The sequence below is a fragment of the Mustela lutreola genome, chromosome 1 (assembly GCF_030435805.1).
Source record: "Mustela lutreola isolate mMusLut2 chromosome 1, mMusLut2.pri, whole genome shotgun sequence".
Taxonomy (NCBI): domain Eukaryota; kingdom Metazoa; phylum Chordata; class Mammalia; order Carnivora; family Mustelidae; genus Mustela; species Mustela lutreola.
Window position 1 is genome coordinate 134,361,464 of NC_081290.1, and position 27,786 is coordinate 134,389,249.

Sequence of the window (27,786 nt, forward strand, 5' to 3'; positions counted from 1 at the left end):
GACACATGAAAAAGTGTTCCACATCACTCGACATGAGGGAAATACAAATCAAAACCACAATGAGGTATCACCTCACACCAGTCAGAATGGCTAAAATTAACAAGTCCGGAAATGACAGATGCTGGCGAGGATGCAGAGAAAGGGGAACCCTCCTACACTGTTGGTGGGAATGCAAGCTGGTGCAGCCACTCTGGAAAACAGCATGGAGGTTCCTCAAAATGTTGAAAATAGAACTGCCCTATGACCCAGCAATTGCACTACTGGGTATTTACCCTAAAGATACAAAAGTAGTGATCCAGAGGGGCACGTGCACCCGAATGTTTATAGCAGCAATGTCCACAATAGCCAAACTATGGAAAGAACCTAGATGTCCATCCACAGATGAATGGATAAAGAAGATGTGGTATATATACACAATGGAATACTATGCAGTCATCAAAAGAAATGAAATCTTGCCATTTGCGACAACATGGATGGAACTAGAGCGTATCATGCTTAGTGAAATAAGTCAAGCGGAGAAAGATAGCTATCATATGATCTCCCTGATATGAGGAAGTGGTGATGTAACATGGGACCTTAAGTGCGTAGGAGAAGAATCAATGAAACAAGATGGGACTGGGAGGGAGACAAACCATAATTGACTCTTAATCTCACAAAACAAACTGAGGGATGCTGGGGGGAGGGGGGTTGGGAAAAGGGGGTGGGCTATAGACATTGGGGAGTGTATGTGCTTTGGTGAGTGCTGTGAAGTGTGTAAACCTGGCGATTCGCAGACCTGTAACCCTGGGGATAAAAATATACGTTTATAAAAAATTAAAAAATTTAAAAAAAAATCTAAAAAAAATAATGAGAAAACATTTTTTGGTCAAATAAATAAATAAATAAGTGGTGGGGGGGGAATTGTGGCAGGATACAAAGTCAATGTGCAGAAACCAGTGGCTTTCTTATACACTAACAATGAAAATACAGAAAGGGAAATTAGAGAATCGATTCCATTTACTATAGCACCAAGAACCATAAGATACCTGGGAATAAACCTAACCAAAGAGGTAAAGGATCTGTACTTGAGGAACTACAGAACACTCATGAAGGAAATTGAAGAAGACACAAAAAGATGGAAGACCATTCCATGCTTTTGGATCAGAAAAATAAACATTGTTAAAATGTCTATACTGCCTAGAGCAATCTATACTTTTAATGCCATTCCGATCAAAATTCCACCAGAATTCTTCAAAGAGCTGGAGCAAATAATCCAGAAATTTGTATGGAATCGGAAGAGACCCCGATTCACTAAGGAAATGTTGAAAAACAAAAATAAAACTGGGGCATCACGTTACCTGATTTCAAGCTTTATTAGAAAGCTGTGGTCACCAAGACAGCATGGTACTGGCATAAAAACAGACACGTAGACTAGTGGAACTGAGTAGAGAGCCCAGATATGGACCCTCAACTCTATGGTTAATTAATCTTCGACAAAACAGAAAAAAATATATACAGTGGAAAAAAGACAGTCTCTTCAATAAATGGTGCTGGAAAAACTGGACAGCTATATGTAGAAGAATGAAACTCGACCATTCTGTTACACCGTACACAAAGATAAACTCAAAATGGATAAAAGACCTCAACATGAGACAGGAATCCATCAGAATCCTAGAGGAGAACATAGGCAGTAATCTCTTCGATATCAGCCACAGCAACTTCTTTCAAGATATGTCTCCAAAGGCAAAGGAAACAAAAGTGAAAATAAACTTTTGGGTCTTCATCAAAATCAAAAGCTTCTGCACAGCAAAAGAAACAGTCAAAAAACAAAGAGGCAACCCATGGAATGGGAGAAGATATTTGCAAATGACAGTACAGACAAAAGGTTGATATCTAGGATCTATAATGAACTCCTCAAACTCAACACACACAAAACAGGCAATCATATAAAAAAAATGGGCAGAAGATATGAACAGACACTTCTCCAATCAAGACATATAAATGGCTATCAGACACATGAAAAAATATTCATCATCACTAGCCCTCAGGGAGATTCAAATTAAAACCACATTGAGATATCACCTTACACCAGTTAGAATGGTCAAAATTAACAAGACAGGGGAAACAACATGTATTGGAGGGGATGTGGAGAAAGGGGAACCCTCTTACACTGTTGGTGGGAATGCAGGTTGGTGCAACCTCTTTGGAGGTAGAGATTCCTCAAGAAATTAAAAATAGAACTTCCCTATGAGCCTATGACCCTGCCATTGCACTCCTGGGTATTTACCCCAAAGATACAGATGTAGTGAAAAGAAGGGCCATCTGTATCCCAATGTTTATAGCAGCAATGGCCACGGTCACCAGACTGTGGAAAGAACCAAGATGCCCTTCAGTGGACGAATGGATAAGGAAGATGTGGTCCATATACACTATGGAGTATTATGCCTCCATCAGAAAGGATGAATACCCAACTTTTGTAGCAACATGAACGGGACTGGGAGAGATTATGCTGAGTGAAATAAGTCAAGCAGAGAGAGTCAATTATCATATGGTTTCACTTATTTGTGGAGCATAACAAATAGCATGGAGGACATGGGGAGTTGGGAGAAGGGAGTTGGGGGAAATTGGAAGGGGAGGTGAACATGAGAGACTATGGACTCTGAAAAATAATCTGAGGGTTTTGAAGTGGCGGGAGGGTGGGAGGTTGGGGTACCAGGTGGTGGAGGGCACGGATTGCATGGAGCACTGGGTGTGGTGAAAAAATAAAGGTACTGTTATGCTGAAAATAAATAAATGAAAAAAAAATACCCTATAAATTTATATAGAGCCACAAAAGACCATGAATAGCCAACTCAATCTAAGAAAGAAAAGCAAAATAGGATCCTACTTCCCAATTTCAAACTATACTATAAAGCTATAGTGACTAGAACAGTATGATAGTGGCAAAAATACAAACACATATAGACTAATGGAATAGAATCCAAACCACAGAAATAAAGCAAATTATATATGGCCAACTAATATTTGACAGGGGAGCCAAGAACATTCAATGGAGAAAAGACAATCTCTTCAATAAACAGTCCTGGAATAATTGGATATTCACATTTAAAAAAATGAAACTGGACCCAAACCTTACACCACTCATAAAAATTATCTTGAAATGGATTAAACACTTATATGTAATACCTGAAATTATGAAACACTCTAGAAGAAAACAGGAATAAAGTTCCTTTACATGGGTCTTGATAATGATTTTCTGGAAATCTCAGCCAAAGCACAAGCAACAAAATAAAAAATTATCAAGGGGGACCACATCAAACTTAAAAGCTTCTGCACAGCCAAAGAAACTATATACAAAGTGAAAAGACAACCTACAGAATGAGGGAAGAATCTGCAAACCATATAACTGATAAAGGGTAAATATGGAAAAAATAAAGAACTCTTACAATTTAATAGCAAAAGAACAATAACAACAACAAAACCAAACAAATAATCCAATTTAAAATTTGGCAAAGGACTTGAATAATTTTTCCAAAGAAGATATATGAATGGTCAATGGATACATAAAAAGATGCTCAAAATCACTAGTCATTAGAGAAATGCAAATTAAAACCACAATGAGATATCATCTCATGCCTGTTAGAGTGGCCATCATCAAGAAAATAAAAGATGATAAATGTAGGCATAGGTGTGTAGTAAAGAAGACACTGTGTTCTGATGGTGGACTATAATATATGTATTTGGTACAGCAACTATGGAAAACAGCTTGAAGTTTCCTCAAAAAGTTAAAAGCAGAACTACCATTTGATCCAGCAATGCTACTTCTGGGAATATATATCCAAAGGAAACAAAAACTCTAACTTGAAAAGTTATCTGCCCCCCCATGTTCATAGCTGCACTGTTTGCCATAACCAAGAAGATATGGAAACACCTGAGTGGCTATCAATGGATTAATGGATAAAGAAGTCATAATATATATCATCTATCATCTATCTATCTATCATCATGTATCTATTATACACAGACACACACACACACCAGAATATTATTCAGCCATAAAAAGAAAAACAAGGAAATTCTATAATTTCAGACAGCGTGGATGGAACGTGGAAGCATAAGACTAAGTTAAATTTGTCAGACAGAAGAAGACAAATACTGTGTGATCTCAATTAAATGTGGAATCTTAAAAAACAAAACAAAACACCAAGTTCATGTAAAAAGACATGTGATTACCTGAGGCAGAGGGTAAGGGAAGATGGAATTAAAAGAAAACAGTCTAAAGGTACAAACTCCCAATTACTGGACAAATAAATAGAGATGTAATGCACAACATGATGCTTATAGTTAACAGTGCTGCATGATCTACAGGAAAATTGTTAAGAGAGTAGATCCCCAAAATTTTCATCACAAGAATTATCTTCTTTTCTTTATATGTATATGTGAGATAATGGATGGTAACCTATCCTCTTATGGTAATCATTTCATAATATATGTTAATCAAACTGTCATACTGTAGACCTTAAACTTATGCAGTGACCTGTATTAATTCTCTCTCAATAAAATTCAAAAAACTAGTAAAAATGGGTAGGGTCTCCACTCCCATTGTTGGCAGTGGAATAGGTGTTGGGAGGATATAACTCCATTCCTAACAATGGGTACCTGTTAATGATTCCTCTTTCCTGTTCTACTCTGTTCAAATACAGTTTCTTTAATATTTGCACACAAAAAAATGGGTAGGGTCTGAAAAAAGTTGGAATTGCTATGCTATAATTTAAATTTAAGATGATTTTTGTATTAATCTTCTTCATATGTATTTTTTCTTCATGACATGTTAATATTTGTCTTTACAAATTTCCCTTTATTGTATGTGATTCTCCAACAATTTCTAGATCTTTCTGAGGCAATTTATGCCCTCCAAATTACTATAGAAGCTTCTAAAATCTGCCCTAAAGTGTGGTCTTCATGTTATTATAATCAACACTAATTAAGTTATTCAAAAATACTGGTTAACAAAAATATCCCCAATGAAAAGCACTTAGAATGGCTACTCTGCCACAGATCCCAAATACTTAGGTATATCTTTTCATTTATTTGAACTCTCTTGCATTTATTTTAAAGATATACATAGTAATGTTTTTTTATTTTGTTTGGTGGAAATAGTCTTCCTAAAAGAAAAGCAAAAGAAAAGAAAGGAAAAGAAAAGCTTTCAAAAGTTAAAATAAATGACAAATATTATATTCTGTCAGTCTACTGGGTCTTTCATAGAAAACTAATTAGATGCAAGGAGACTACCTTATCACAATAGCTGAAAATAACATAAAAAAGGAGGGGAAACTATTTGATCTATCCTGTTTAGAAACTGAAATAACAAAATATTTCAACTTTGAATAACCAGATGGGTTGTAAATTTGAAGGTTCAGAAGACACTCAATTTAATGCCATTCATGACTCTTCACACAGAAGCCTTTGCTTGTTTTCTTTTAGTCATGTGAAATGCATGAATATTAGACAGATTCTAGTACATCGAAGTTACGTAGTAAACATCTCATCATGATGAATATTGTAATCCTTGAATGATAAAGCTATATTAGTAACAAAATAAAGTCAATATTTCCCCCAAAAGTAGTCTGCATTCAGTTATCTTCACGAGGCCACCTAAGGCAGTTATGCAGATAAAATTAAATATATTTGTTTGCTGAGATGGAGGACATTATAATTACCAATATATCTGCCCAGGCAAGTCAGTGTTACTGACAGCACTGCTCCTTTCATCTAGCTCTTCAACTGATAAAGTTCTTATCACAAGTCATTAAAATATTGGCTAACAGATACAAGGAAACAGAGTTCATTAAAAAAAAAAAAATGCTATTCACTGAAATTGAATAAAATCTAAGTAAAGAAAGTAAAAAAAAAATCAATTAAAACCCTTCCATTAAAGAAAATTTGATTCTAATTCCAAACAAAAAATGTGGTTCTCTGAAAAAAAGTCTACTCTATCTAGAATAAAAATAGATGAACTTACAAAATACAGCAGTGTCTCGTTTAATCACAGAAGGACAACTGAGTATATTCTCTCAGAACTCTTCTTGAGTACATTTCCTGAAAAAGAAAATTTAAACAAACTTAAAGGCTAGACTTAAAAAAAAGTAACTATAACAAACTAAGTATCTGAAATGGAAAGACCACACATATATTGTACAAACTGTAGGCCTATCTAAATAATTCTTAAACTATATAATATAATAAGGAGAGTTCCTAATGCTATCTGTGCCAATACTCAGGTCATGCAAAAGAATTTCTATCATTTTCAATTTCTATACATTATATAGTATATATACATATATATGACATATATAAATGTATATTATATAAATAATATACATACATCATATAGAGTTCCAAAATATCAAACTGCTTCAGTACATTAAGAATGAGTCAATTAAAAGTTTATATTCTAATAAAAAAGTTCAAAAAATTATTTTTTCTGGTAGAAGACAAAAAAAGTTGTTTATACCATTTATATACACTGAGCAGCTAAGACAGAACTGTGACTCCAAAGTTAGAGGACAAACTCAAAATCAAACTAGAATACCTGGTTCCAGATTATACAGTTGTTTCATGAAGATAGGCTGAAATTGACAGAATGTTTTAAACATAATGATGATGAATAAAAAGATGAACCACTTGAAAGAAAGATATACAAAAGTGTGAAGCTAAGCAACAGGTTTGCTTTTGGATCCTTATACATTCTAAGCAGCGTATCATGAATACAGGCCAGGTGGTCTGTCTTTCACACCCCTAAGTATAAAACAGCACCAGGGTACCTGGGCACTCAGTGGATTAAGCATCCGCCTTAAACTGTCATGATCTCAGGGTCCTGAATCTGGGCCCATGTCAAGCTCCCTGCTCAGCAGGGAGTCTGCCTCTCCCTCTGAACCTCCCTATGCTCCCACTCGTGCTGGCTCTCTCTCTCTCTCTCTCTCTCTTTTTCACACGCACTAATAAATAAAAAATCTCAAAAATATAAAAAAGGACCAACTATTCCATCCTTTATTCGTTTTGGGGTTCACTCAGAAGACGAACATGACTACAATATTAAATTGTCTACATCTGGTTGAAAGGAATAAGAATGGCTAATTGTCCATAGAGTATCAATCTCTTAAAATCTCTCCTTACTCTTTTTAATGTGAAGAAGGACCACAAGATGGTATTTTAACAAACTAGTAGAGGATACTATTGATCATTTTTCAAAGAATATACAATGTAACATTGTAGTTATAGGTGAAATATGACATTTTCATTTCAAAAATTATCTACTTATAGAATCAATGTACAGGAAGCTAAAGTGGAGGTTGTAAGTTATTTGAAATAAGCTTGCCTATAGAATTAACAAACTGATTTATGAAAGTCAACTGCTGCCATTAGGAATACACTGTAACCACATATGTAGAAAAATGAAAGTCCAATATATACAACATACTGAAAATCAGATAAATCTGAGAAATAATAATAACAAAAAATGTTTCAATAAGAGAATAATACAGTGTATAGAACTAGAACTATGAGAATTGTATTGTAATTAATTTATGTTATTACCAATGCAGTTTTTAAAATTTTTATTTATTTACTTGAGAGAATGAGTAGAGGCAGGGGCAGAGGGAGACAGAGAAACTCCCTGCTGAGCGGGGAGCCTGATATAGGACTCGATCCCAGGAAACCAGGATCATGACCTGAGTCAAAGGCTTAATTGACTGAGCCACCCAGACACCCCACCAATGCAGTTTTAAAAACAAGTAAGTCTTCAAATTTATTTCTATTTTCACTAAATATTTTATTTATTTATTTTTTTATTTTTTATAAACATATATTTTTATCCCCAGGGGTACAGGTCTGTGAATTACCAGGTTTACACACTTCACAGCACTCACCAAAGCACATACCCTCCCCAATGTCCATAATCCCACCCCCTTCTTAATAGAACTGCCCTATGACCCAGCAATTGCACTATTGGGTATTTACCCTAAAGATACAAACAGTGATCCAAAGGGGCATGTGCACCCAAATGTTTATAGCAGCAAATGTCCACAATAGCCAAACTATAGAAAGAACCTAGATGTCCATCAACAGATGAATGGATCAAGAAGATGTGGTATATATTCACTAAATATTTTTTAAATAAGTTGTACATTTTCAAATACCCAAAATAAACAGCAGTTGACAAATCAAATACCCATCAACAATTGCAGGAGGCTTCTTTTACAAATTAAAGAAGAGTATCCTTCTTTGGTTCAGAATAGTCCAACTACCGTCATCCCGCTTTAACTATGGCTACCTTGTTTTGCTTAAATTAAACTAGAGAAGTTGAAAATTCTCCATGTTTCAGGACTTCATTTTTATAGACTACAGGATGTGAATGGAATGCAGTTATTAAAGTCTGAGTTCCAAATACAAAGTGCTGTGAAGTATCTATGAATCTATTAGCATAATGGAAACAAACAGAAAACCTAAAAAATTGTGCAAAAGTTATATTGACATTAATTGCATAAGATCACTATTAAGTACTGTTGCTTCATCATTTTAGGCTCTCCAAGCTGGTTTTCCAAAAGTTTAATAAACCAGATGTTTTTCTTCTTCATGTGTACTTATCCAACATTTACTTCCTTTTGTATAATAAGGCACTAGAGTCAACAAAGAAGGAAGAGAGGGAAGGAGCAGGGGAAGAAGAAAGTTAGGAGAGTGGAAGTAAGGGAAGAAGGGAGAAAGGAAAAAGCAAAGCTTACATAAGGAGACATGTATTTGTTGAAGGGAGGGTGTTTGAGACTAAACTGTGGTGACCAATAGTGTTCTTATATCTTTGGGCATGTGGTGAGGTGGGTGTCAAAATCACAAGCTAACTGGGGAGAATTCCTGAGAGAAAATTAAGTGAATAAAAAACTATATGGACAAATTTATCCCACAAATAAATTATTCAAATAGAAGTGGGTGAATGTCATAATTTAATCAACAGATGGTACATAACGATTAGATATGCAATTTATCCTTCCAACCACTCTGCCATGATGACTACTGCAGATTCTTTTAGAAAGAGGGGAATGTGAGTTAAAGGTGAAATTGTTTCACTAAAATTGCTGGATAGGTTTGGTTACTCAGACTGAGCATAGCATAACTAATGGTGTCCCACTCTCTTCAAACATTTATGTTTTTATATTTTATTATAAATGTTTAACCCAAAATAGTTTATTTGCATATCTATTATGCCAAATTTCCAGTAAATGGGAAAAACTGTCCTATTGTAAGAGAATAGGGTCTATACACATCATTCCACCTGAGTTTAAAAGGGGAAAGAACTTAGAAAAACTAAAATATAATAATCAAAAAATAGTGTTGATATAACATCATCTATGATAATCTGTACTTCTAACCAACTAGCTAGGCTTCAAACTGATATATCCATCAATCTTTATATCTATTTATCTATCTTATCTACTTCAATATGTATGTAATATATATACATATTCATAAAATTTAAAAAATATATCATGGAATTAATGCAGTGGCTGTATTTAACACATTTTATAGAAGTTCATATCAACTATATTTTATTTACTGCAACATTGCTATAAGTGTACTGCATTGCAGAGTGCCTAGAAGTTGCCTTCATTATGATACAAATCATTATGTAACTGTTATCAATTAATCAGTAGTAATCCAAAAATAAATACTTGCATAGGCTTAACTGAAAGATTACTATATAATGATCCACTCATTATGAATGAATCAAAATATTTAGTGTGGATATTTGGTCACTAGAAAAATTAAATGCTGTATTATAATTTGCTGTCATTGGGGCACCTGGGTGGCTCAGTGAGTTGGGTCTCTGCATTCAGCTCAGGTCATGATCTCAGAGTCCTGGGATCTAGCCCTGCATCGGGATCTCTGCTCATCAGGGAGCCTGCTTCCCCTCTTCTCTCTCTGCCTGCCTCTCTGCCTACTTGTGATCTCTCTCTCTCTTTCTTGAATAAATAAATTTTTTTAAAAAAAATTTCTGTTTTTTTTTCCAAAGCAAGCTATATATTATACGATGTTATATTATGCTTTATTATTTTCCCTAAGTAGTGGAAACACAATAAAATTTACAATAAAGTTATTATAATACAATTGTTTTAAGTTTATTTTATTAAAATAAAAAATATTGATACAGGAAAACAAAAAAAATGAAACCCTGTACAAACACACACATACACACAGGAGAAAAAGAAAAAGAAGGGCACCCCTCTGGGGTCCCCTCTTCTTTGGGAGATTTGTACTCTCAATAGACTTTACTATGATGGTGCCTGGGTGGCTCATTTGTTAAGCGTCTGCGGTTAACTCAGGTCATGATCCTAGAATCCTGGAATGGAACCCCACATCCGCCCCCCCCACCTTGGTGGAAAACGTGCTTCTCACTCTCCCACTCATCCTACCTGTGTTCCCTCTCTTGCTGTCTCTCTCTCTCTGTCAAATAAATAAATAAAATCTTTTAAAAAATAAAATGAACTTTCCTTTGCTGCTCACAAAAAAAAAAAAAAAAGAAAAGAAAGAAAGAAAAAAGAAAAGAAAAATTATTTAGAACACTGAAAAAATTTGGAGAGTGAGGCCTGAATGAAAAAAACAAAAAGGTAGAGGAAAAATACTCAGAACTATTAATTTTAGCAGAACATAGGAAGAATTATCACTAATGAAAGAGGATGTGAAATTATTTTCCACTTCTACGTCTACAATGACTAGTGACTTTATTTTTTTTTAAGGGAGAGAGAATCTTTTTTTTTTTTTTAAGATTTTATTTATTTATTTGACACAGAGAGAGAGAGAGAGAGAGAGAGAGATCACAAGTAGTCAGAGAGACAGGCAGAGAGGGAGGGGAAGCAGGCTCCCCATCAAGCAGAGAGCCCAATGTAGGGCTTGATCCCAGGATCCTGAGATCTTGACCCAAGCCAAAGACAGAGGCTTAACCACTGAGCCACCCAGGCACCCGGACTAGTGACTTTCAAGAAAATTTAGCAGAAAAACAAAAATCCTGAAAAATTCATCAAACTAAATATATTCCCCTAAAATCCCAAAAAGTGGACAGATTTTTTTAATATTCATCAATGAGGTATTCTTGCTAAAAATCATTATCTTATAAAAGAAAGTTAGACTTTACGAAAGTCAGCTCAGGTAGGAAGTTTTGGGATGTTTGCCATATTCCAATCTTTTCAAATGAGAAAAATGACTATATGCTGCTTACTTTATGCAAAGGATCTTATAGTTAGTCTGAATTTCTGCAAGTATAAAAAATATCTATCAGTACTTGAGGATGAGCAATGATCAATTACAGGAGTATGAATAAAGTAGACTGAAGAGCAATCACAGTGTCAGGTATTTAACTTGAAAAAATCAATACCAATTTTTGCTGAAGAACAGGCACTAAATGAAAATAAGAGATGGCATGTTTTTGAACATATAATATATATAATTTTGGTTTTGGCAAAGCAAATGTGTTCAGAAGATCATCCAAGAAAGTTTGAGAGTGATAATTGAAATTTTCTGCATTTGGCAAAGATCATAGTAAAACTTGATAATATTATGAAAGGATATTTATTCAGACTACAAACATTGGCATTGAGTAATATGACAGATATTTAAGAAATGATATATAAAGTTGAATAATTAGACGTATTGCAGAAGTAATAAATCACTCTTTAAAGGAAATGCTAAATGTTACTCAAACTCTTTTTAGATACAGCTCATGATGTAATAAGCTTTGTATAACAAATTATAATTTCTGAGAATTTGATAATTTTAAATTTTCAACATTTTTATGCAAACATTTTTGAGATTTTATTTTCAGGAGTTACAACAAAACATAATTTTTGCAGATCCCTAAAATTCAGAATCCAAAGGGAAAAACTGATGACTTAAGTGGATGTCATAGCTGCCACAAAATATATTAAAAAATAATAGATTTCAGTAAAATTTTGATTTGAGGAAGTGATGCCCAAAAGAAAATTCTAAGGAATTGAGAACTTATTATTTTTCTGTCTAGTATGTAAGCATGAATACTTAATGATACAGCAAGATTTCTTTAACCAGCACTGATACTGTCTTATGAGGTTGAAGATTTCTACAAATTTCTTGGCTTCAATTAAATTTTGGATGTTATTGAATATTTGTTCACCATAAACATGAAAACATTATGACTATTCAACCTATAAGTTAAATTGATGCTTCATAACGGCAAAACTCAAAACTATCAAGCAATTCTTTTTTTTTTTTTTAAGCCCTTTTTAAATTTTATTTTATTTTATTTTATTTATTTTCAGTGTTCCAGCATTTACTGTTTATGCACCATACCCACTGCTGCATACAATAAGTGCCCTCCTTAATACCCATCACCAGGCTCACCCAACCCCTCACCCCCTCCCATTGAAAATCCTAAGTTTGATTCTCAGAGTCCACAGTCTGTCATGGTTTATCTAGAATAGCACTTTTTCCCCCTTTTTTCTTTAAATTTCTTTTCAGCGTTAACAGTAGTCATTGTTTTTGCACCACACCCAGTGCTCCATGCAATACATGCCCTCCTTAATACCCACCACCTGGCTGCCCCAACTTCCCACACCTCGCCCCTTCAAAACCCTCAGGTTGTTTTCAGAGTCCATAGTCTCTCATGGTTCACCTCCCCTTCCAATTTCCCTCAACTCCTTTCTCCTCTCCATCTCCCCATGTCCTCCATGTTATTCGTAATGCTCCACAAATAAGTGAAACCATATGATAATTGACTCTCTGCTTGACTTATTTCACTCTTAATCTCACAAAACAAACTGAGGGTTGCCGGGGGGAGGGGGTTTGGGAGAAGGGGTTGGGATTATGGACATTGGGGAGGGCAAGTGATTTGGTGAGTGCTGTGAAGTGTGTAAACCTGGTGATTCACAGACCTGTACCCCTGGGGATAAAAATATATGTTTATAAAAAATAAAAAAATTAAAAAAAAAAATAAAAAAAAAATAAAAAAAAAAAAATGGGCAGAAGATAAACAGACACTTCTCCAATGAAGACATACAAGTTGCTATCAGACAAATGAAAAAATGCTCATCATCACTAGCCATCAGGGAGATTCGAATTAAAACCACATTAAGATACCACCTTACACCAGTTAGAATAGCCAAAATTAGCAAGACAGGAAACAATGTGTGTTGGAGAGGATGTGGAGAAAGGGGAACCCTCTTACACTGTTGGTGGGAATGCAAGTTGGTGCAGCCACTTTGGAGAACAGTGTGGAGATTCCTCAAGAAATGAAAAATAGAGCTTCCATATGACCCTGCCATTGCACTATTGGCTATTTGCCCCAAAGATACAGATGTAGTGAAAAGAAGGGCCATCTGTACCCCAATGTTTATAGCACCAATGGCCATGGTCGCCAAACTATGGAAAGAACCAAGATGCCCTTCAACGGACGAATGGATAAGAAGATGTGGTCCATAAACACTATGGAGTATTATGCCTCCATCAGAAAAGATGAATGCCCAACTTTTGTAGCAACATGGACGGGACTGGAAGAGATTATGCTGAGTGAAATAAGTCAAGCAGAGAGTCAATTATCAAGCAATTCTTTTTATAAATCTCTTGATGACAATGCTAAACAAAATATCTGCTTTTAAATTTATTTCTTAGTTCTGCATGCTGCCTGCGTAAAAGTAACACTTCAGAACAGGAGTCTGTTAACATTTTCTGTGAATGACCAGATCCTAAATATTTTAGACTTTGCAAGCTGAATATAGTCGAGGTTGTACTGCATATTCATGTATGGTGTGTGTGTGTGTGTGTGTGTATTTACAATCCTTTAAAAACATTAAAAAAAAAATTCTTAGTTTATGAACCACACAGAAGCAGGCCATAGTTTGCCGTTTCTGTTTTAGTTTCCTCACATAGGAGCTACTAGTGACTTATAAATTTAATTTTAAATAATCAAAATGTTTTAAAAGGTTTTTCAGTTACAGTAGCCACATTCAACTTCTCAAAAGCCATGCGTAAATTTAAATTTAAGCAATTAAAATTAAATAAAGTTAAAAATTATCAAGCTCTCAATAATTCCCAAGACTCAATTGGCACATGTACCTATTGGATACTGTATGGAACATTGTGGACTGTAGATTGGCTACTGTATGGAATACTGTAGACAGAAAGCAATTTTAAAAAGTTCTATTGGATAGTACTGCTTTAGAAAAAGTATATGCAAGAACCCAAAATGTGTGCATCAGTGTGTGTGTGTGTGTGTGTGTGTGTGTGTATCTCTTATAAGCACTAGGAAAATTCAAAGCAATAATGGCTGAATCTCTTGACACTGATACTAACCTCTGCCATGTAGAAAAGACTGGAATTAAAAAGATGACTAAATATGACTATGAAATCCATTGTTAGTCCATCTTTAATCCAAAATTAAAAGCCATATCAATATGTCAAATCAATGTCGCCTTTAAATAATAGAATAATTTCTATTTAAAAGAACATTTTATAATACTAAAAAAACCCTTTTTCATTATTTTAGACCAATGCTTATCCCATTTTAATAGGCATACATATCGTCTAGGGACCTTTTTAAAATGCATATTCTGATGCAGTAGTTCTGAATTGGGCTATAAATAGTACATTCTTAACAAGTTCCTAAGTGATACTGAAACTGCAGACCCAAGGGCATAGTTTCAGGGTAATGTATGCAATTTAATGGGTTATGATAAATATAAGTGGAAACTATTTAATACTTTAATATTGACCTAACCTACTAATAATATGTATTCATGAGCAATCATTATATCAGTAACTAAAAACCTTAAGAAATTCTTTATAAAGTCTGTCATGACATTCCCTGAAGTATTGTAAAATATTTTCAGTGGTAATTTACCAAATAGTTTTAAATACTTTTTCCAGAATATCTCATATCCTTTATCAAATGAAAATGTAACTTTTCAAAATTAAAATTATTAGAAAGTATTTTTCCCCCAAAAGACAATCAAATAAACCAAACTTAAAGTAAAAAATTCAATGTTGGAACATATAAATATTGACACTGTCTAAATAATTGAACTATGAATATCTGATTTCCATGATAAAATTTCAGTTGCCTCTATCTGAATCTCTTTAGGCCTCCTCCAAAAATTAGAGATGAATAAGGTTATAAAACAAAATCACCCATATTTTAGAGAATAATTAAGAGACAGTTATAAAACTTTCAATAACAGGTGAATATTTTGGAATCAATATTGACAGTTCACACCCATCCCTAAGCATAGGTAGACTAGAAGTATAGAACTGGGGTGAGAAGAGTCTCAGTGGTGACAGAACACAGATAATATCAATTAGAGTGCATAGTTGTAGTACAGAAAAATATGATTTAGGCAAAAAGATAAATAGAAGCAAACAATCCATAACATATATAATTAGGATCACTAAAGAAGAAACATCAAATAATGAGAGAGAAATAATTTTTTAAAATGTAATTCAAGGGGGGACGCCTGGGTGGCTCAGTTTGTTAAGCAACTGCCTTCTGCTCAGGTCATAATCCCAGCGTCCTGGGATAGAGTCCCACCCACATCGGGCTCCTTGCTTGGCAGGGAGCCTGCTTCTCCCTCTGCCTCTGCCTGCCATTCTGTCTGCCTATGATCGCTCTCTCCCTCTCTTTCTCTCTGATAAATAAATAAAATCTTTAAAAAAATGTAATTCAAGAAAACATTTCAAAAAGAAATGTTACCTTTATGTATTGAAGTGTCAATCTGTACTTGAAAAAAATAGTCAAATACAAGACATATGCTAATAAGTATTCTAACAGCATTATTAAATTATGAGATATAGAAAAAAATCCTCTGGTCATACAGCAAAGAAGAAACGTTTCACAGAGAAACAAAAGAAAATTTGTTTGACCATAGATTTCTTCACAGAAATATTCAAAATAAGGAAACACTGAAGAAACATTATCATTGAAGTAATGAAAGGTGAGAGATGATTTTATATACAGCTACATTATGTATAAGCATCAAGCTTTAGGAAAACAATATTAAGTTTTCAAGTACTCAGGGGATGCTATGCTTGTGAACCCTCCCTTAGACAGAGCTCTAGCTAATCAAGATATGATTAGGTCAATTATGACAAATCAAGTAGTGATGAACACTTGTATGTATTTATTTGTGAACCAAAGAGGAAAAGTAGGTTGGGATGTTTTTATGTGCAAGAATAGTAAGTAAAGGTTATGAACTTAGACAATGTGGAAATAATTCAACTATGAAATGAGAAGAAGAGGACTGGAATGACTGGCACATAGAAATATTGTAAAAAAATGGATATTACTTAACACTAAAGCTAACAAAGCAAATAACAGAAAGATAAGTAAGGGAAGTAGTGAGAGAATTGTAACAAGTATTAAGAAAAATATAATTGTTAGAACAAAGACGCAAATCTTGCTAAATAAAAACAAACAAACAAACCATAAAATAGTATGCAGAAAACCTAATGAATGAAACAGTAATATAAAATGTAATACACACACAATAACTTGATTTTGTAAGACAGAGCTGAAAACAAATATATTAATGACTTCAGTAAATGTAAACATTCTTAACTCATCTTTAATTTTTAAGAGCAAAATTCATTTCTATCCTGAATATAGGATACACAGATAAACAAAATGTATTCAAAAAAGTAAACTATAAAAAGTATGCAAAGTTATTTTAGCCAATGCAAATAAAATGAAATGCCAGTGAAATGTAGTACTTTTCAATTCTAATATAAGGAAGTAAAATTCTGATCCAAAAATGCTAGAACAAGCAATGAATAGATATTTTTTAGTGCTATTTGTCAAAAATAACAATGAAGATATAAGAGTTATAAATTCATGAATGAACTCACACCACAACCACCTTCAAAATAAATTCAAGTAGAGAGAGGAAGAAATTGGTAGAAAAACACAAATAATAAAAGATCCTCAGACAAAAACACAAGTGGGAAAATAAATACACAAAGATATATATAACCTTAAAAAGCTAATTAATTAAGAGTTTTATACATACCAAAAATAGAAGGCACATTTCTTCATATCAATACAAATTAACCAAATAGGAGGTCCTTAAAAAATCTTAGCAAGTCTCATAGTAGAAATAATACAAACAGTATTTCCTAGTCACAATGCAATAAAACTAATACATAGTAACACAAATTGTTAAAATCTGACACTCAAAACTTTTAAAAACTTATTTACTCAATTCCAGACTTGAAGGGATAATTTGTGCCAAAATCGAAATATTTTTAAAAATAATAGTGACAATAGTGATGAGGGGCGCCTGTGTTAAAGCCTCTGCCTTCAGCTCAGGTCATAATCCCGGGGTCCAGGGATCGAGCCCCACATTGGGCTCTCTGCTCAGTGGGGAGCTTGTTTCCTCCTCTCTCTCTGCCTGTCTCTTTGCCTACTTGTGATCTCTGTCTGTCAAATAATAAATAAAATCTTTAAAAAAATAGTGACATCTTAGGATGTCAAATTTATGTTTATAATAAAAACATTAATCAAAGGAAATTCATATTTTTATTACATAGGCCAGTACAAATAAAAAAAGTTTAAATGAGTCAAATATGAAATTCAACAACTTGGAAAAAAGTAAACCGAAAGGAAGGAAAAAAATAAAAACAATGTAAACACCAAGGTTAAATATTTTGTAAAGAAATAATAATAAATTATCCTTTGAGAAAAAATAAATAAAACATCAAAACCATAAACCTAACTTATGACTAGGAGATAGAAATCATTGGAACACCAATTGATAAATAAGAACAATGTAATAACCTTTGAAACTGATCATATTCAAAAATCCTAAGACATTTTGCACCGGTATATGCAAATAGATTGGACAATCTAACTGAAATGCATAATTTCATGAGAAAATATATTTTACAGAAATTGACAGCAGCAGAGAAAAAAGCTTCCACTTTCAAAGAAGGAATAAAATTATAAAACAAATACCACAAACAAGAACCAGGCCCAGAGATTTTCACAGATGAAGTCAATCAATTCAAAGTCAAAATAATTCTAATGATATTATATTGTTTCTGAGAATAAACAAGAGAATATTTCCAATTTTTTTGTGAAGTTAACATAATACCAATGCTTGATAAAACTGTACTACATAAGAAAACTATATATCAATCTATAGTAGGTCTATTCATAAAAAATCATAAATAAAATATTAGCAAACAGAATCTAATTACACATTAAAAAGCTAAATGTATTACTACAAAGTGAGATTTATTCCTGAAATGAAAGGATGGTTCGATATTAGGAAATCCATTAAAATAATTCATCATATAAATAAATTTATGGAGAAAATATTATGATCATCTTAAGTGCTGAAAATATTTTTGTCATTCAACATTCATTTTTTATAGGCTTATTTATCCATTATTTGATAGAGAGAGAAGGAGCTGGCAGCAGAGAGAGAGGGAAAGAAAGTCTCAAGCAGACTTCATCAGAGCTTGACACAGAGCTTGATCTCCTGTCCCTGAAGTCATGACCTGAGTTGAAACAAAGTCAAATGCTCAAAAGACCATGCCACCCAGGGGCCCCATTCCTTCTTTTAATTTAAATTCTAGTTAGTTAACATGTATTGTAATATTGGTTTCATGAGAAGAATTTAGTGGTACACCATTTACATATAACACTAAGTGCTCATCATAAAAAGTGACCCCTTAATACTCATCACCCAGTTACCCTATCCCATGCCCACCTCCCCTCCAGCAACCTCAGTTTGTTCTCTATACTTTGGTGTCTCCCCATGTTCATCTGCTTTGCTTCTTAAATTCCACATAGGAGTGAAATCATATTTGTCCTTCCTTGACTAACTTATTTTGCGTAGCATAATACACTCTAGCTCCATCAACATCATCACAGATGACAAGATTTCATCCAGTTTGATGGCTGAGTAATATTTCATTGTGTGTGTGTGTGTGCACCATATCTTCTTTATCCATTCATCAGTCGATGAACATTTGGGCTCTTTTCACAGTTTCTCTATGTTGGTAAATACTGCTGTAAACATCAGGATGCATGTGCCCTTTCAAATCAGTATTTTTGTATCTTTCAAGCAAATACCTAATAGTGCTATTGCTGGGTCATAGAGTAGTGTTATTTTAACATTTTGAATGTTGAAATTTTCTGTTTTCCAGGGCAGCTGCACCTGTTTGCATTCCTACCTACGGTGTGAGAGGGATCCCCTTTTTTGGCATCCTTGCCAACATCTGTTGTTTCCTGTGTTGTTAATTCCACTTCCAAAGAAGGAATAAAATTATAAAACAAAATCCACACACAGGTGTGAAGTGGTATCTCATCACAATTATGATGTTGAGCATCTTTTCATGTGCCTATTGGCCATTTATACATCTTCTTTGGAGAAATGTCTATTCATGTCTTGGGCCCATTTCTTAACTGGATCATTTGTTCTTTGGGGTATTGAGTTGATAAGCTCTTTACAGATTTTTGATACTAAATCTTTATCAGCTATGTCATTTGCAAGTATCGTCTCCCATTCTGTAGGCTGCTTTTTAGTTTTGCTGATTGTTTTCTTCACTGTGCAGGAGATTTTTATCTTGATGAAGTCCCAATAGTTCATTTTTGCTTTTGTTTCCTTTGCCTCTGGAGACAGGTCTAGTAAGAAGTTGCTGTGCCCAATGTCAAAGAGGTCGCTGCCTATATTCTCCTCTAGAATTTTGTTTCCTGACTCACATTTAAATCTTTCATCCATTTTGAATTTATTTTTGTGTATCGTGTAAGAAAGTGGTCCAGTTTCATTCTTTTGCATGTAGCTGCCCAGTTTTCCAACACCGTATGTTGAAGAGATTCTTTCTTCCACTGGATATGCTTTCTCTGCTTTGTTCAAGATTAAGTGGCCATCTAATTCTGGGTCCATTTCTGGATTTCCTACTCTGTTCCACTGACCTATATGTCTGTTTTTGTGCCAGTATCATACTGTCTTGATGAGTACAGCTTTGTAATATAGTTTGAAATCCAGAATTGTAATGTCTCCAGGTTGCTTTTCCTTTTAAAGATTGGAATCAATTCTTTGGTTTCTCTTTCTACTGCTTCATTATTGGTGTAGAGAAATGTAACAGATTTCTGTGTGTTGATTTTGTAGTCTGTAACTTCGCTGAATTTATGTATCAGTTCTAGTGATATTTTTGATGGAGTCTTTCAGTTTTCTACATAGAGTATCATGTCATCTGCAAAGAGTAAAAGTTTGACTTCTTCCTTGCTGATTCAGATGCCTTTTATTTCTTTTTATTGTCTGATTGCTGAGGCTAGGATTTCCAGTACCATGTTAAATAACAATAGTGAGAGTGGACATTCCTGTCTTGTTCCTGACCTTAAAGGAAAAGTTCTCAGCTTTCCCCATTGAGAGTTATATTAGCTGTGAGTCTTTCTTTATGGCTTGAATGTTCTCACCAAATAAAACAAACAGCAACAACAAAAATCCAAAAAAGGTAAATATATAAGTAATAGATGTATTAATTAACTTCGTGGGAGGAATTTACAATGTATATGTATATCAAATCATCCTGTTATACATTTTAAATATCTTACAATTTTATTTGTCTCAATAAAGCTGGAGGACAAAAAGCACAGAATAGACATAGAAAACAGAGCACACATATCAAGAGTCATAAATCCTAGGCACAATATCTAATATCAACAATCATTCCTGGAATATACCTGTCTCTGAAAAATGGGGTTATGTAGATATGGATGGGTTAAAGAAGTATAAACCATATCAACTCAGGGAAGCCAGGGGCTTCAGTTTTTATGCTATAATCTCAATCTCTTATGCTGCTACTTATCATTAATTTATATTTATAGAAAGAAAATCCCAACTATCTGGTATAGAGTTCTCACCTCAAAAAACAATAACCTTAAAAAAATTCTCTTTTATGTTGGATCTGGTATAAACCTATATATTTCCTGGGTTTATGAGTTAATATTATAAAAAGTTTGAATAAAGTAATTTCTCAGCCAGTAGGGTCAAATGATGAATTTCAGTTCTGTTCTTGACCCCTTCATTCGAGGCAGCATTTTAATAAGGGAATTATTAAGCTTTCTCACTAAAATTAAGACACAAGAAAATGGTGCTCAATACCAGCGGAATTTATAACAAAAGCAATCAGATAAGGGAAAACAATTAGAAACATAAGCATTAAAAAGAAAGAGGCTCATCAATATATGTTTGCAGGTGATAAGAATCCAAGGGCTGAAACAATGCTAAACCTAACAATGTAAAAACAACAAATTTACAAGGACAGAAAAACAGAAAAATCAACATTCAAAATTAATAACTTTTCATATATATTTCCAGATAAAATGCAAGGAACTATCTCAAATTTTTAAAAAATCAAATTATTTGGAATAAATTTATCAGGAAAAGAATGCAATCTATATGAAAAAAACTTTAAATTACTTATGAAGTTGCAATATAAGCATAAAGCAATAATTTTTATCCAAATTAATATATACATTTTTAAGTATCCCCCCCAAATGCTAAAAACTCTTTTTTCTTTCAAAAGCTGAACAAATCAAAGCGGTGGTTTTTCATTCTAAAATACAAATGAAAAACGAATAAAGAAGATTAGCAAGTAAACTCTACATCCCCCCAAAAAAGAGAGGATCCTGCACTTATCAAATACTAAAACATGTCATAAATGTTTTATAATTGAAACATATTATACCAGCTCATAAATACACACAGAGTAGACATTCAAGAATTAGACTCATCAATGTAATTCTGGGAGAAAATAAATTTTAAATAATAATGTATAAACAAATGTGTAGCCTCTTGAATAAAATTGGATCTTTATGTAACATCACCTAGTAGATGTGCCTTAACTAGGCAAGACATCTAAATCTTAAAAAAAAAAAAAAAAAAATTTAATAAATGCAAAAAAGGTCAAAAACCAAAAACCCTAACAACTATAGATTAGTTCCTTACATTATGGAGGCTAAATAATTTAATAATGATGTAAATCTGGGAACAATAAAAGAAAATCCAGATGTATTCACCAATATGTTTAAAATACAAATGTATTCACATATATCTTTTTAAATGACAAAATGTACCATAAGCAAATTCAATAGGCAAATTATAAACTCTTAGACAAACAGCCATGAATAGTGACCATACTCATTTAAATTAAAGAGAAACAAATTTAAAACCCTAGAGAAATGGCCAAAAGTAGAAGGATTAGAATCCCAGATTTCAAGATATATTACAAAGCTATAGTGATCAAAACAGTATAGTACAGGCACAAAATAGATACACAGATCCAAAGAACAGAACAGAGTCCAGAAATAAACCCACATTTTTATGGTCAATTAGTCTATGACCAAGGAAGCAAGAATACACAATGGATAAAAGACAGCCTCTTCAAATGGTATTGAGAAAATTGGACAGCTACATGCAAAAAGTGAAATTAGTCCACTCTCTTATACCATAAACAAATATAAACATAAAATGGTTTAAAAATCTAAATATGAGACCTGGAAAACAATAAAATTTCTAGAAGAAAACATAGACAGTAATTTATTTGACAATTACTATGTTTCCTCTGGCAAGAGAAACAAAAGCAAAATTAAACAGCTGAGGCTACACTAAAACAGTTCTTTTAGTAAAAAGATTTGCACAGCAAATTTTTTGGCACTGATAAAACAAAAAGGCAACGTACTGAAAGGGAGAAGATATCTGAAAATGATATATCTTATAAGGAATTGATAGCCAAAATATATATATAAAAAAAAAACTTCTACAACTCAATACCAATTTAAAAATAGAAGACAAGAACAGTTATTTTTCCAAAGAAGACTTAGAGATAGCCAATACCGTACATGAAAAGATATTCAAGGTCATTCATTATCAGAGAAATGCAAATCAAAACTACAATGAGATATTACCTCACACCCTGTCAGAATGGCTTAATTGAAAAACACAAGAAACAACAAGAGTTGGTGAGGATATGGGGAAAAAGGAACTCTTCCACTCTTGGTGGGAGTGCAAGATCATGCAACCACTGTGGGAAAAAGTATGGAGATTCCTCAAAAAGTTAAAAATAGAACTGCTTTACAATCCAGTAATCACACTACTGGATATTTACCCAAACAAAATGAAAACACTAATTCAAAAAGATACATGCACCCCTAATGTTTATTACATTATTTATAAGAGTCAAGATATAGAAGCAATCCAAGTAAAATAGATGAATGGATAGAGAAGATGGGTCCCATTTATATATACATAAATGTGTGTGTATACACATATATATGTATCTATATATGTACATATATATATACACACACACACACACACACACACACACACACACACATACATATTCATATGATGGAATATTACTCTCTCATTAAAAGAAGAATGAAATCTTGCCATTTGCAACAACAGGGATGGACCTGGAGAGTATAATGCTATGTAAAATAAGTCAGTCAGAGAAAGAAAAACACCATATGATTTCATTCATATGTGGAATTTAAGAAACAACACAAATGAACAGAGAAAAAAAGACAAACAAAAAAAAACAGACTCTTAAATGCAAATAGCCAGTGGCTGCCAAGGAGGAAGTGGGTGGGGGGATGTGTGAAAAGTAGATAAAAGAGATTAAGAGTAAACTTATCTTGATGAGCAATGAGAAGTGTGTAGAATTATTGAATCATTATATTGTATACCTGAAACTAAAATAAAAGTGCATATTAATTATGCTTAAATTTATAAAAACAATGGCCAAGAAGTCCAAACAGAGAATTCACATGAAAAGATATGGGAATGCCTCATTTTATTGTGCTTCATTTTAGTACGCTTTGCAGATACTGAGTTTTTTATAAAATGAAGATTAGTGGTAACCCTTCATTGAGCTGTACTATTGGTCCCATTTTGCCAATGGCATTTGTTCACTTCATTGTCTCTTTGTCACATTTTGGTAATTTTTCAATATTTAAACTTTTTCATTATTATTATATTTGTGTGGTGAACTGTGATCCGTTCTCTTTAGTGTTACTATTGTGACTGCTCTGGGACCATGAACCATGCACAAGCATGCAAAACAGAGAACTTACTTGATAAATACTGTGTTCTGACTGTTCAGATGATCTGCTGACAAACAATTCCCTAGTCTCTCTTTCCCTTCTCAGGCTTCTCTATTCCCTGAGACACAATGTTGAAAGTAGGCCAATTAAGTACCCTATAACAGTCTCTCGGTGTCCAAGTGAAAAAAATATTTCATGCCGCTCACTTTAAAATCAAATGCTAGACATGATTAAGCTTAGTGAGGAAAGCATGTTGAAAGCCAAGATAGGACAAAAGCTAGATCTCCTGTGCCAAACAGTTAGCCAAGTTGTGGATGCAAAGAAAAAGTCCTTGAAGGTCTGGAGAGAAAATCAAGTCAGCCACATTCACTGAAGTCCAAGCCTAAACCAGAGCAAAGACCCAACTCTCTTCAATTCCATGAAGGCTGAAAAGAGGTAAGGAGTCTGTAAAGAAAAGTCTGAAGCTAGGAGAGACTGGTTCATGAGGTTAAGAAAAGAAGCCATCTCCATAACATAAAATTGAAAGGTGAAGCAGTAACTACTGAGGAACCTGCACCAAGTTATCCACCCAGAAGATGTAGCTCAGATAATTAATGAAGGTGGGCACCTAAACAACAGCTTTTCAATGTAGACAAACAGTTGTATATTGGAAGAACATGCCGTCTAGGACTTTCATAGTTAGAGAGGGGTCAATGCTTGATTTCAAAGCTTCAAATGATGGGCTAACTTTCTTGTCAAGGGCTAATGCAGCCAGTGACTTTAAGTTGCAACTAATGCTCATTTACCATTCTGGAAATCCTAGAGCCCTTAAGAATCATGGGAAATCTACTCTGCCTGTGCTCTATAAATGGAACCACAACCACAAAGCCTGAATGACAGCACATCTGTTTACAACAAGGTTTACTGAATGTTTTAATCCCAGTGTTAAAACAGTGCAAAAAAAATTACTCTAAAATATTACTGTTCATTGATAATCTACCAGGTCACCCAAGAGCTCTGATGGGAAGGACATCAAGATTAATGTTGTTTTCATGCCTGCTAACACTGCATCCATTCTTCGGCCCATGGATGAAGGAATAATTTTAACCTTCAAGTCTTCTTATTTAAGATATACATTTTGAAAGTTACAGCTGCCACGAATAACTTATTAGATGGATCTGAGCAAAGTAAATTGAAAGCCTTCTGGGAGTAATTCACCATTCTAGATGCCATTAAAAACATTCATGATTCATAGGAAAAGGCCAAAATACCAACATGAATTTCGTAAGTTGACCCTCATGGATGGTTTTGAGAGGTGGTGGAAATTGTAAGAACATAAGCATCATTTCATTATTAGAAGTGAAGCCTGAAGAGGCACTAAGTTTCTGGAATTTCATGATAAACTGGAAAGAATGAGGATTTGATTCTTATGGCTGAGCAAAGAAAGGAGATTCTTGAGATGGAATCTACTGCTGATGAAGATTCTGTGAAGACTGTGGAAATGACAACAAAGGATTTAGAATATTATAGGAGCTTAATTGATAAAGAAGTGGTAGGTTTTAAGAGGATTGATTCCTATTCTGAAAGAAGTTCTACTATAAATAAAATGCTATCGAATAGCATCACACACTACAGAGAAATCATTCATGAAAAAAGAGTCAGTGGATGTGGCAAACTTCACTGTTGTCTTAGTTTTTTTTTAAATTGCCACAGTCACCCCAACCTTCAACAACCACCACGCTAATCATATGGCAGCCATCAACGTCAGGGCAAGACCTTCCACCAGCAAAGAGATTATGACTCACTCAAAGCTCAGATGATAGTGAGCATTTTTTAACAGCAAATTACTTTTTAATTAGGATATGTACATTGGGGTTTTTTTAGACATAATGCTATTGGACGCTTAATAGACTATAGTATAATGTAAACAACTTTTATATGCACCAGGAAACCAAAAAATTCCTTTGGCTCACTTTACTGAGATACTTGTTTTGTGGCAGTGGTCTGGAACCAAACCCTGCAGTTATCTCCAAGGTATGCCTGTATACAAATGACCTTTAAACACATGAAATGATGCTCATGTGTTTCCACTTGCTTATTTTAACTCTTCTTTGAATTAGTTGATTATCTGATTTTATTGTGTGATGATTTTTTTCATTATATCATTTTTATTATACATAAATATTGGCTCAATGTAGACTTTTCCCCATGGTTTCTTCATTATCAGTAAATACAATCAAACGTTAAATGTATTTTTAAAGAAATTCCTGTTCTATATGAATTTCTAGTTTTAACATTTTTCTAAGACCATCACATTATTTTTTATTTTATTTTATTTTATTTTATTTTATTTTATTTTATTTTATAAACATATATTTTTATCCCCAGGGGTACAGGTCTGTGAATCTCCAGGTTTACACACTTCACAGCACTCACCAAAGCACATACCCTCCCCAATGTCCATAACCCCAACCCCCTTCTCCCAATCCCCCTCCCCCCAGCAACCCTCAGTTTGTTTTGTGAGATTAAGAGTCACTTATGGTTTGTCTCCCTCCCAATCCCATCTTGTTAAAACCATCACATTTTAGAAAGTAAATCCTATGTTACCAAATTTTGACCAAGTGTATTTGTAATGTACAATCAATCCAGAGGGTAAAAGCATTTGTAATGAATTAGAAAAAATATTTTGAATAAGAGTCATTAGAATTCAAAAGTCATGCATTACTTTTATAAACATTATCATTTCAAATTTAAGCACCAATGATAACTGGATGAAGAAATAGAAAAAGGTATTTTTGAAATAAATATATTTTTAAGCACATACAAATTTTAGTTTCTTCATAGCAGTTTATCACAATAGAATGTTAAAGCATTTTTCAAATTAATTATGTTTTGAAAACAGTTATTAAAATATGGATGTATATGTAAAGGTACAGAGCAATTTTAAATTCAAATAGTGAATATAATGGAGTGTTTTGACTTCATAAGAAAGACAGATAATGCAGGAAGCAGTTTATTATTCCTGTTCACTCAAGATTTTAAATACTAACAATAATTTCATTTAGAATTTCACTTCATTTTATTGTTTTAAATAAGTGTGCTTAAAGCTATAACATCATTGTTTTAACTGTGTATAGATAATATTCACAATAATAAAATAAGGTGATATAATAAAGCCTGCATAATGCTTTGTCATTAATGAAGAATTCTTGTATGAATCTCTTATTATTTCACAATACCCTGTGAAGTTTAACCCATTCTTGAAATTGGAAAATTGAGTCTTAGAGAGATAAATGACTTCCAAACACTTTGGCTGTAAGTGGCCCCCAGGGAAGAGATCCCAAGTTGGCTGATTTTGGCTTACTGTTCTTTTCAGTATGCCATAATTCTCTCAGCATAAATTAGCAAGTTAATTAATGCAGTTATGTACTATAAATATGAAATAAATGGACTTGATTTTGTTGTTCCCACTAAAATTCAAAACTTATAAACTTTTATCTCATTAAACTTTCTAGGATAGACATCCTTCACATTGATAAAAAAAAAAAAAGTAATTGTTTGTCATTTCTTTGTCTACAGCCCAATCACTACAGAGAGTAGTGATTCTGTAAAATAATGTGACTCATTCTCTTCTTTGGATTTTAAATATGATTCAAATACCATGTGAAAATCAAGTATCTTCTTATAAGCATAAAGGAATGTAT

The 27,786-nt window shown here is 33.5% G+C and overlaps 1 protein-coding gene across 2 annotated transcripts in view; it reads right to left on the reverse strand.

The window, feature by feature from the left end:
• The window catches only part of MARCHF1 (membrane associated ring-CH-type finger 1), a 922,254-nt gene that overhangs the window by 610,605 nt on the left and 283,863 nt on the right, over positions 1 to 27,786 (reverse strand). For both annotated transcript variants that reach the window (XM_059174528.1, XM_059174538.1), the window contains exon 2: positions 6,002 to 6,078. The gene's annotated coding sequence lies outside the window, so the exon portion shown is untranslated. The remainder of the gene's footprint in view (positions 1 to 6,001; positions 6,079 to 27,786) is intronic.